This window comes from Lissotriton vulgaris, unplaced genomic scaffold, assembly GCF_964263255.1.
Source record: "Lissotriton vulgaris unplaced genomic scaffold, aLisVul1.2 SCAFFOLD_2566, whole genome shotgun sequence".
NCBI classification, from domain to species: domain Eukaryota; kingdom Metazoa; phylum Chordata; class Amphibia; order Caudata; family Salamandridae; genus Lissotriton; species Lissotriton vulgaris.
The window spans coordinates 235,044-243,101 of record NW_028249583.1 but is presented as its reverse complement, the minus strand read 5'-3'; positions in this window follow the sequence as shown (position 1 = coordinate 243,101).

Here is an 8,058-nt window from a genome sequence, read left to right as displayed (position 1 = left end):
TATCTACTTAAACAGACAGGAACCAATACCTGACTCCATTGGTCCTGGTTATTTATTCAACCATTTTTTCATTTTTACACTTTTTCTGTTATCATATATGTCAGAAATAAAGAAAACACTTTTTGATTCAAACAAGTATATCAAATAAATTATAAATGTAATAAACAACAATACATGAACAAAACTTCAAAGTATTACACCAGTCAGTCATTTCATAAACTTCATGCATGCAGCAATCCTATTTTACTTTTGAACATGATTTTAACAGTCCTTTTTAAGGAGATGCTTTCTAAAAATGGCATTTTTCAAAATTGTGATGTAAAATCCAACGTTACCATTGTGGAGGATTTTCCATTACAATCACATAGATATCAAACATGAATTACTTACCTTGTCCCAATCAAAAGTTAGCACATATTAAATGTAATAAGGCAACCCAATTGTATCCCATAGGCCAGGTAGGCTTCACAGTAGTGAAAAAGGAATATGGGAGTTTTTTACTACCAGGACATGTCAAAGTTAAAAGAACATGTCCAAACTTTTAATTGTAATGCACGCTGCCCTATGGGTTTTCTAGGGCCTACCTTAGGGGTGACTTATATGCAATAAAAGGGGAGTTTCAGTCTTGGCAAGGGGTTATATTGCCATTTTGAATTGGCAGTTTAAAACTGCAGTCATGCTGCAATGGCAGGCCTAAGACATGTTTGAAGGTGCTACTTAAGTGGGTGGCACAATAAGTGCTGCAGGCCTAATGGTAGCATTTCATTTACAGGGCCTGGGTATGTGAAATACCACTCTACGAGTGACTTATAAGTACATGAAATGTGCCAATAAGGTGTAAACCTGTTTTACCATATTTAGGGGAGTGGGCACAAGTATGTCAGCACTGGTTAGCAGTGGTAAAGTGTACAGAGTCCTAAGGCCAACAAAAGTGAATTAAGCAAAAAGTGGAGGTAAATACACAAATGGTTTGTGTAAAAAAACACCCTAAATCTGACAGGTCTAACACACAGTAACTCTGAACACTCTGTAAGTTTACAGAGCCTGCACAGTGCAACTCTGAATGCACAGTAACTCTGCACATCCTGTAAGTGTACATGTTTACAGAGCATGTGCACAGTTATTCTGAATGCGCAGTAACTTTGATCGTCGCATAAGTGTACAGAGCACGCACAGTAACTCTTAACACCATAACTGATTATTACATCAGGGATGCGAAAGAGCTCCATTTTGTCTTGTTCCATTTCAAGCTGTCACCGCAGCTTCGGCACGAAGCACATATTTGCATATACATTAGAAGGGGTGATAGGTTGGCTCCTTGATTCATGGCAGATATATTTTGTGCTGTTGCATGTCGGATAAAGGGCTGACTCTGTGGTCTATTCGCTGCAGCATTACTCAACCTAGCACTTTCTTGCATTAACAGTTTAATACAGTGTGTGTGCCGGATGGGATTTCGAGCAGAGGAACAGAAAGAAGGGCAGGTTTTCAACCACACACAAAGGTCCAATGAATTATTGTGCTTGTTAGGAATGCACCATTTTGCTTCACTTACAGATTACTATAAGCTCACCCAAACCGTCCAATAAATGCATCAAATCTCTTGGCATAACAGTGTAAGTGCTAGACTTTTAGGTCCTGATTCACAAAGGTAATTTACACTTTTGAGTACTAACAGTAGTAAGTCCAGCACTACAGCTGGCTAACTACTGGTACTGCAACACTCTCCCATAACAAATAATGGAGGTAGGGACTTGAAGTGGAGTGCCTCAGGGCTCTTCACTGAGCCCCACACTTTTTAACGTGTACATGGCCCCACTGGAGGAGCTGGTTTCACCATTCGGAGTCACCATCGTCAGCTATGCTGACGACACCCAGCTGGTGGTGACACTCTCCCACCCCAAGCTAGAGCCCTCCAATTTACGAGACTGCCTCTCCAACGTCCATCAATGGATGAGTGACTCTGACCTCAAACTAAATGGGTCAAAGACAGAGATCTTGCTCCTAGGCCACAAAACTAGGAGCCTCCCCCCCAACCTCTGGCCCGCCTGTATGGGTGAACCACCTACTCCCAAGACAGAGGTTAAGAGTCTGGGAGTATGGCTGGAGACAGATCTCTCCTTCAGGACACAGGCTAGGAAAACAGCCGGCATCTGCTATGGCCTACTCAGATCATGCAGAAAGGTGCTCCCTTTACTACCACCCCAGTCCCGTCTGCTGCTGATCCAAGGCTTAGTTCTATCCAGGCTAGACTATAGCAACGCCATATACCTTGGAGCACCGGAAGCCACTTTCCAAATACTGCAAAAGACCCAGAACGCCACAGCTCGCCTACTCACGAACACCCCTGCAAGAACTTCAGCCAAACCAGCTCTGAAGAAACTTCATTGGCTTCCCGTGAGGGAAAGAGTCGCTTTCAAGGCCCTGTGCCTAGCCCACAAGGTTCTGCACAACGCCGGCCCCCCGATTCTGAAAAATTGGATCACTCCATACAAACCGACGAGAGCGCTCCGATCAGAACTGGGAAACCTTATCATTGTCCCCAGGGTGAAGAAGGCCCGCATAGGCGGCCGCCGCTTCTCAGTCAACACAGCCAAAAAATGGAATGCGCTCCCCCCGAGCCTCAGAGCTGAACCAAACCTCCTACGATTCAGGAAATCCCTCAAAACCCTCCTTTTCCCCTGATACTTCTGTAGCTTCTCCCTGCCCCTTCCTTTAGGAGTCCGAGGTTTCAGCGCTGGGATACTCGAGGGTGACTACGCGCTCTACAAGAACCTAAAATAAAACTAAATAAAAAATAAAATAAAATCCCATAAAAAAAATGTACCTATAATTTAAAAAATAATAATAACTAATTCAATTATTTTAATTAAATCGATACATCACTTATAATAAAAATGTATGCACTTTTTTTCTTTAGGCGGGAAAAAATGAATGTGCGTTAATATTTATTAAAAGTGATATATAAAATTAATGAAAATAAATAAAATTATTTTTAATAACATTTATCATATTTTTTAATTCAAAATAGGTTATTAGCATATTTTAGAATGGAATAATATATATACACATTTAATGGATTTTTTTAACAGTCATTTATATTTGAAACTATTTTAAATAATGTATTTTTAATGTAGCATTATTTATTATGGAGTTTTATTTTCAATGCTACCTCCATTATTTTTTTTGAGAGGGCGTTGCAGTACCAGTGGTTGGCCAATATGTAGCGCTGGACTTACTCTGCTTTTGTTTTTTAAGTTATAAATTACACAAAGGGGTTTACCAATTCCAAAAAGTAGTAAACATACTCAAAACTGTAAACTTACTAAAAACTGTAAACTTACTCAAAAGTGTAAGTTACTTTTGTGAATCAAACACACAAAAGCCCTACTTCTTGGGCTTCATAGAAGTGTATTCTCTCAGCCCAATGCCATGTACCCTAAGGCGATTCATCACTGGACCTTGGGTTATTCATGTAGATTCATGAGACAGGATGGAGCACAGGTCTTCCAAACAGTAGGCAAGAGATGGGACCTTGGCCATGGTAAACCCATCCTGTAAATGCAGCTTTTTCTGTCAGCGTCTTTCGAACAAGAACCTTCACGTGTTAACATCATCTATTATTTGTCATTGCTGTGTCCAATCATCTTCAAAAGGACAACAAAGGGGTGGCCTACCATTGTTAATGCCCTTCCACCAATGATATTCGGTGTCTGGAGCGCCTCAGAGCAGCAAGCCAATGAGAACATGTTTACGTAGCCGAGCGCCATCCAATATTTGAAAAGTTTCTACTTTTCTCTGCCTGCCATGAACATACCAATGTCTATGAAGGCCAGCCTATGTGTTGTGAGCATTAACCCGTTCCTGCTGGCTAAGAAGAACCTCAGTCCCTTTGGATAGGTGTGGCGCCAGTGGCGTAATGGAACTTGAGGCCCCCCCTGCAAAGGACATGTAAGGGGCCCCCAATGCTCTGGCCCAGTCCTGAGCTCTCAAGTCAGGGATTGCCCAGTGCCAGAGGGGGCCTCCAGAGCTCAGGGGCTGCAGGGGGAGGGGCTTCTGTTATGCCACTGTGTGGCACCCAAAGCCCAAGGAACACCCGACTATTCCATGCAATTTCGTTTTGGTGAATTTCTTGACGAAAAGAATTTTGAACCATCACTGGTGGCTGAAGACAATACTCCCACTGAGACCCTATTGTATATAAGGAGCTTTCTGCTATTTCAGGTTGGCCATGGGCACCATTATTCCTTTTCAGGTCATAAGGGATAGCCATGCACATCCAAATGGTTCCTGACCACCTTTGATACAAAGCAGAGGGAGCAAACTACTGATGCACATATGAAGAAATTAGAACAGGACAAGGGGCAGGTGCCAAGCTGCTTGACATCACTAAAGATTAAAAGATCATCCTTGCTCAGTTAATTAGTCCTCATGTGATGCTGATCTGCAATTAACAACAAAAGCAGTGAGGCCTTCAGAAAGTCATCTACTGGCAGTTTGATAAATCATTGCTGGAGGATGCTACTTGGCTAGAAGAGACAAAGTCTTTATGAAGGAATTCTTCAAATTTAATTGAAATACTGCCTCCATTTTCATGGTCCAGGAGGCGTTTAAAGCCTCATTTAGTGGACAAGTTATCTCCTATAAAGCACGGATTGCTAAACCACGTTAGCAAACGGTTGAGAGGCTGCAAGCAGCTGTGGACAAAGCCAGACAAAAGATAAATGCTGCCTCAATTGAGGAAAAATCGCTAAAAATATGGCAGCAGGAATGATCTAAAACTAAGGAGGAGCTAAGAGACTTTTTTTGGGTAGAAGAAATCATAAGAAGTAAAGCATACCAACAAAGCTCTATGAGGAAGACCAGCAGATTGGCAAATGTTTTGTATGGTCTACCAAAAGTCAGAAAAGCTCCCAAATCATAAACCAGTTGAGGGATCCAATGTCTAATCAATTAGTAGAGGACAATCAGAAGATTGCAGATATCTTTCTCTTGCATTTAACATTTGTTTACACAGAAACGCAGATAATAGCAGAGCGTGATCACAGCTCATATTTTGATTCTCTAGAGCTGCCTCAGGTATTGGGGGAACATATCCAACAGCTGAAATCATTTATACAATCATTATAGGTTTCTTGCTGGGGAGACTATTGGCAACCAATACCTATTTTTTAATACAAGCAATTGACTACTTCTCAGCTAATCAATACTGATGATGGATGCCAAGAAGGCTTTTGATTTGGTGGATTGGCGGCCTTATTTTTTATATTAGAGAAGTTTGGTTTTCCAAATCAGCAGATAGGTACGCTAAAAGAACTATATAGCCAAGCCGAAGCCAAGATTATTATTAATGGAACAGCGGGAATTTGATGAGAGAAGAGCAATGCAAGTATCTAAAGTGTGAATAGGGGGCTTAGTCAACAGAAAGGCTGCAGGGGGGCATAAGAAGTGGTCTAAGTGCACCATGCACGTGAGAGGAATAATGTTATTTGTAAACCCAGTGAACCCGGGCCATAACCAAATATGAATCTTCTTGAATAGGGATACAAAACCAAGATGAAAGAGAAGGTAGTTGGTCCAGACAGATAGGTAAACCACCGAGGCAATGATGGCAAGAGGAGGGAGGGAGGGAAGAGACAATCGCCGGGCTATTCTATAGACTTTGGGGCATTGCGCCACTGGAGGGTCACTTTTCACGATGCTCCGGTGGCGCAATGCAATGCTCCATACGTACAATGCGGCTCTAAGTTACTTTGCGTGGCTTAATGCCGCATCGTAAATATGTTACCCTTTCATGCAGTTTTCTACTTCAAAGAGGTGTGCATAGGGTGTTGCTGTGGGCGTTCCACCACTGCGTCCTGTACTTTTTTTTTTAGCTCTACACTGTCATTGACTAATTTGTTTTACATGTCTCTGTGCTCCTGAAATTAGTAATACTTACTTGGTTTTATAATTGTAACAATTGTCTGGAAGAATTGATGCGAATCTGTAGTCCTTTCTCTTCTAGTTTTATAATTGCATTGTTTTTGATTAATTGTGCAATAAAGATTTGACTTGGTTTGACATACCTACGGCTTGTCAATGAACAGGTGGTGGGTCTCAGCCGGCATTGCCACATCACTGGTCATCGGCCAGCTGCTCTCTGGTCATCTCCAGCACGTGCACCTCCATGGTACCAGAGCGCGACTGTTGCATCTACCGGGCACTGGAGGATACGAGCTCATGTCCTCCTAGTGAACAGGCACAGAGACCAGGATTGGACCAGACTGTAGGATGATATGGCAGAGCCAGAAGGGCCAGTCCAACAGGCTAGTAGCTGTGTGTGGGCTGGTGTTAGGAACATCTGTATATCATGTGTAGGATGGAGCAGCAGGTGATTGCATGTCAGAATAGAATGTGTAGAAATATTGTTTCACATAAATATTGTGTCCTAAATATTGTTTACAAAAATATTGCCCCTTTGTGGATAGATTTTGTCGTATTAAGTCAACTGGAGATATTTTGTAGAACTTATCCATGTCAGATGATATTCTGACAGCGGTATTCTGGTGCCACTCAGTAGCAGGCAGTAGTGTACAGGTGAGCGTAGGTTACAGGGCCGGCTTTAGGGCAGTGCGACTGTGCGGCTGTACTGGATGCTGACCTTAGGGATGGGGGGGTGTTGCGTTTAGCAAAACTTATGATTTAAAAGCACCTGCTGCAGAGTTCCTTGGGTGTGCAGCTTTCAGGCAGCAATAAAAATGTCAAGATAACTCTTGTAATTAATGTTTCTGCTAGAGAGAGAGATCAGAGTGTTGTCTACTGGCAGTTTTGACACACCATTAAGTAGCGCAGAGGGTTAACATACCTGCTACTAAGAAGGATCTGGATTTTATGTGGATAACTGAGTGGATTAGTAAAGCCAGCCTTTACCAGCGCTTTAAAACACATTAAATGTAGGTGAGTGAAGGACTATGGAGAGATGAGGGGCACTTTGGCCGGGTAGCAGTGAGGGAATCCGAGAAGGAGGTCATGGGGGGGCACAAAAAAAGATTGTCGCACCAGGCGCCACCAGTGCTACAGCCGGCCCTGGTAGGTTACACTGGGTGTACACAGCAGCGTGGGGTGGTTTGGAAGGAGTTGTATCATATCATATTGGACTTGCTGCGGTAGGCAGTGCAGCTCTAGTTTGAAAGTAAAACCAACTGCAGCTACCCACCAGCTGCTGCGCACACACCTTGCCCACTCTCAACTGTACCCTGGCCGCAGTCGCATGAACGGTACATGCGTCTAGGAGTGCCCGTTGCCAGAGTCCACCAAAAGCAGCAGCTGATTAACTGCAGGTTCACGGGTGTGGCCAGTGGGCAAGGCAGGCTGTGGTCACTTGCCTGGGCTCCAGAGACTCTGCAGGGGTATGATGAGAGTCCGCACCCCATAGTAGGTTCTGATATTCCCCTTGTCTTTACTAGCCTTTCCCTCCCCGTCACTACTGCAAGAGCCTGAGCACCGGGCTCTGTAACAAATCGACACCCAGACTCCAAAGAGTCCAGAACCATCCGGCCAGCCTCCTGCTTGGTGTAACCTGCATGACCACATCACGCCTTCGCGGACCGGTCCTCCGCAGGCGCATGTAAAGGACAGAGCATTCCACGTACCGCCGGTTCACCCATCAAGCCTTACATGGGTGCACTTCGAATTACCTGTCAAAGTTACCTTGTCCCTCATCTTTCCAATAGACGTCTAATGTCCTCCAGTCTTACCTGACTGTCCATCCCTCCGACTTGGTACAAGACCTTCCGAGGAATGATGAGGCTTGAACAAGGCTCCCCAATGTGGAGCTCTCTATCTCTTCACCTCTACACATGGAGTCTGACACTCTAAAACTCAGGAGAATCCCCAGAAAATCGAATGATGCAAGCAGACGTCTGGTTAACCCTCCCCCCGCCAGCCTTCACCCTCCTTCTTTCCTAAGGGCTGTGGGACATCTGCCTAAAACCAGTTTCAGACCTTCATTCCTCTTTCAGACTCTTCACCAAGACCTCATCACCTTTCTATCAGCAAACAGGGATAATGGATCCC